The sequence below is a fragment of the Xenopus tropicalis genome, chromosome 9, assembly GCF_000004195.4.
Source record: "Xenopus tropicalis strain Nigerian chromosome 9, UCB_Xtro_10.0, whole genome shotgun sequence".
Lineage (NCBI taxonomy): Eukaryota > Metazoa > Chordata > Amphibia > Anura > Pipidae > Xenopus > Xenopus tropicalis.
The window spans coordinates 40314582-40319474 of NC_030685.2; positions in this window are offsets into that span (position 1 = coordinate 40314582).

The following is a 4893-nucleotide window of genomic DNA, read 5'->3' on the forward strand; positions in this document are numbered from 1 at the left end:
ATGATGAGGAGGGAGGGGGAAAGTGAGATGTGCAGTGACATCTACGTAGTGCTGAATGGAAAGCTAAAGGTATTGTCTGCCCCACCTCTATGCCTAAGGCATAAAGGCGGGGCAAGCAATATATGATTGACAGCTGTGATTTTTAAATGCCTTTATAATGGGTTTGGATGTGTTAATATAAAAATGAATTTAGGTTTCATGTTTAATTTGAACAGGACGTTTATTATACAGATTTTCATGTCTGGGTGACAGGTCCACTTTAACTGCAATCAATTAGAACCAATGTGCATAAAAGACACATTATTTGAACTGTGGTCTTTTATGGAATTTAGTAACTGTTCCTATTTTTAAACCCAGAGAGAAAAATCCATTTAGTGGAAGTAGGACTGAATGCACACAATGTTTTTGCAGTAAGGAAGAAAACCAGAGTATATGGAATAAACCACACGCACAGAGAGAACATTCACTCCTTTTAGGCAATACCCTGGCTGGTATCAAACTCAGGACACCAGCTGTTTTTTAACAATATGTTTGCTTTTTTTAATTTTTATAAAAATAATGGTATTTAATGTTCTTAATGTAACCACAAGATGGCAACAAGATGGTGCACCGAGAGTATACATTGTGCCTATGATTATGGGTGGAAAAACCCAAAACGAGTAAGGCATTAAGGCTCTGATATTTTCAAGCTGATATTAGATCATCCAGCTATGGTTTCCAACACCCCACTGTAGCATGTGGCTGATCTACTGGCCAATATAGGCCCAAAGAACAGCAATCAGTAAATGTGTTGAAGTTTAACTGCATCTGGAGGGGGGGGCAGTATGTAAAACATTAATAAGGAGTTACATGAAAGCCACTAAGTTACTGCATGGGTCCATACTTACCTAATTATGTTGGGTTGAAAACCCCAACACACTGTTCTTCAACTTTGGCTTCTTCTTAGCGCCCCCCATTTTCTAACCGCTACTCCCTACAGTTTTAGGGGTACAACACCAAAACTCCCCACACTTCTTCGCCCTATAGCAGAGCAGGTTGCTTGTGCTAAGCGATCCTGCCCCCCGTCTTTTTGTGGCACCCCTCCGAACCCCCCAATTTTTCCATTGACTTTGACAGGGAAGATTTTCAAACTGCTGCCACACTTACAGCTTTGAAGCTACCCCCCCAAAATTGAATAACATAATAATGGTCATGAAACAGCCACATTTGTTGGATGACCCCAAAGTGGGAGGGGCCCACAACAGCCAATCATATTTCACCCATTGACTTTAATGAGGAAATTGAAACTGCTGCCAATTTTACGGCTTTGAGGGTGCACTCCCCAAACTTGAATCACACAGTCATGGGGTCAGCCTGAATGAAAATATGATGATTGTTGGATGCCCAAAAGTGGGCGGAGTTGTGAACAGCCAATCAAATTTTACCTATTGATTTGGTGGAAATTCAACCTGCTGCCATTCTCACAGTAATAACACCGGGGTCCCCAAACTTTGCAGAGTTAGCTACCAGGTAAGAAAAAGTTTACCTATTGACTTTCAATGGGGAAATTCAACCTGCTGCCATTCTCACATAATTAACCCCAGGGTCCCCAAACTTTTCACAGTTGGTCACTAGGGGACTGCAGTTTTAGTTTTGAAAAGTGGGCGGAGCCACCAACAACCAATCAGATTTCACCTATTGATTTTTATTGGTTTATTGCCAGGGTTCCCAAACTTTGCAGTCAGTCACTGGGTGACTACGCATTTAAGGTTTTTTGTATATTTTTAAGTGGGTGGAGTCACCAACAGCCAATCAGAGTTTACCTATTGACTTTTAATGGGGAAATTCAACCTGCTGCCATTCTCACAGAATTAACACCAGGGTCCCCAAACTTTTCACAGTTGGTCACTGGAGGACTGCAGTTTTAGTTTTGAAAAAGTGGGCGGAACCACCAACAGCCAATCAGATTTCACCTATTGAATTTTATTGGTTAGGTGCCAGGGTTTCCAAACTTTGCACATTCAGTCACTGGGTGACTTCGTACTCGGTTAGAAAAAGTGGGCGGGGCCGCCAAAAGCCAATCACATATCTTTCATAGTTTTCAGTGGGGAAATTAACTGTTGCCATTCTCACATGTTTAATGTCAGGGTCCCCAAACTTTGCACATTCAGTCACTGGGTGACTATGTTCCAATTTTAGAAAAGTGGGTGGAGCCAACAACAGGCAATTAGATTTCACCTATAGACGTCATATGTTTAAACTGCTGCCATTCTTTAAACATTAATACTAAGGTCCCCAGATTTTGCAGAGCTAGTCACTGGGTAACTGTGGTTCAGAGTTGGAAAAAGCAGGTGGAACCACCAGCAGCCAATCAGATTTTAACTATTGGTTTTCAATGGGGAAATTCAACCTGATGCCATTCTCACAGTATTTAAAAATGAAAATAACCTTGCACTATAGCTTACTATATGGGTGCGCTTGAATGTATTTGGAGAATGATTTTATTAAAGACGACAAGCACACACTTAATCAAGGCACACCATCTGAAAAACATTAAAATTAACTTTATTTAACTCACTTTAAAAAACTCATTAAAACGACATACAAGGAAAGCTGGGAAGATTAAAATCAAAATAGCCTGCGTTTGTTAGAATTGATACAGTTTCACATTCTGTGGTCACAAATCAAGTTGATATGTTGCAATACAAAGACAATGTAGCAACTTAGGGATTAGACTCCACTGCTGTGATTGCTGCTAGGAGACCGAAGCTGTTAGATTTCTCCCCACTGGGGTCTTCTATTTTAGGCTGTAACTGATAAATGTTAACACAATAGGATCTCCCTAAGGTAAGTCGGAGTTTAAGCAAAATGATGTATCAATAGTCAAACATTTAACATTCCACTGTCCGCATCCAATGTACTATAAGGCTCCAGTGTGAGACCATGGGAGTTATAGTTCACATTATTCATACGTAACTAGCCCTGACCTGCTTCCGACTATATCGATGGCTTAATACGACGAATACAAGGTAAGTGAATAAGCAAATAACGACGGTTTAAGACTTATTTCCACACTATGGTCCGGTAATCCGGACTTGTCGGTTCTAACGCAGATGTTACTAAGGTTAACCCAGGCTAGTATTACTAATTGCAAGTACTTAATTTTCTTAAATACATGGGGAGTTATGTGGGAGAGCTAAGCAATATTGCAGTTAACAGATAATCTGCTATGTCGGCGATAAAAATAAGTGTAATTCGCCAGACCTTATCGTGCAGGAAAAACCTTAGTTAACGGCAGAAGGCTGGCTGCATACATCAAAGCTCGATGCCTCAGCCTGGCGAGAGTACCATCCGAACTCCCACCAATGCAAGAAAATTAATGATAACGAATCGGCAGTACCAGGAGCGGCACATCTGCAGAACAGCCTCCCCTACCATAGGGGACCTGGTCGCCCACAAAGGGCCGTCCACACTCTCCGGGAGCCGTCCGCACCCGAAGTATTCAGCAACCTGCCACAGAGGACGACACCCGCACCTCCCCCAGCACGTAATGCCCCTCTACAGTAACAGTTATGGGAGCATCCCGTCCCTTTAACTAGATTTTAATTTTAGCACCGGTCTCCCCCACGCTCATTCGCTTTTGAGGATCAGTACAGTGAGGCGTACTCTAACCCCTTCGCATTAATTAACCCGCCATGGCAGTGTCTCCCAAAATCGATACCATCTCACACATTAATGCCTATACATAGGAGTTTTACCAGTAAAACAAAGCCTTTTCTGTCCCTTAGCAGCCATACATTGGTGCTATCAACATTACAAGTCCCTATTCTCTCACGAGCACTGGCTGACTACATAGTTAGCGTTAGAACAAGTGGGCGGAGCCACCATCAGCCAACCCATTTCCACCCATTAAATTTCATTGGTTTATATTTAACTGATGCCATTATTTAAGTATTAATTCCAGAGTTGTTTAACTTTCCAGAGTTACTCACTGGTTATTTACCGTTCAAAGTTAGAAAAAAAGTGGGCAGAGACACCAACAGCCAATCACATTTCACCTATTTACTTTCAATGGTGAAGTGTAAAATGCTGTCAGTCTCACAATTTTTATGCCTAAGTCCCCAAACTTTGCACAGTTGGTCACTGGAGGACTGCAGTTCAAAAATAGGAAAAGTGGGTTGGGCCACTAACAGCCAACAGATTCCATCCATTGAATTTTATTCATTTAAATTTAAAATGCTGTCATTCTGACACTATTTGTGCCAGGGTGCCCACTGTTTGTCACTGGGTGACTTTGACTCAAGGTTAGAAAAAGTGGGCACACTCACCAACCACCAATCACAATTTACCTATTGACTTTTATTGGTTTAAATTTAAACTGATGCCGTTCTGTAACTATTAATCCTAGGGTCCCTAAACTTTGCAGAGTTAGTCACTGGGTAACTGCAGTTGCAGGTTAGAAAAAGGGGGGGAAGCCACCAACTGCCAATCAGAGGTCACTCGTTGACTTTCAGTGGGGAAATTTAAATTGCTGCCATTGAGACACTATTAAAACCAGGGTCCCCAAACTTTGCACAGTGGTTTTTACTATATAACTGTGGTCCAAGGTTAGAAAAAGTGGGCAGCCAACAACAAATTACATTTCATTCAGTGACTTCACATTTTTCAACCCAACATGAAGTTTGTTCTCAAACTTCCCTTTCTAGTTTAAGCTTGTTCACTGTCTATATCATAACATTCCCTTGTTTTCCCTGACTGTTCCTATGGTTTTTGAAGCTTTGCTAAAGCTAGATCTTGTAATTAATATGAGAGTAAATTCATCCTCACTTTGTCAAAGGCTTGTGGCATATTGCAACATATTGTAATACACATTTTTCATGTTAGAGGCCTCACATGACCATAAGACAGCAGAGA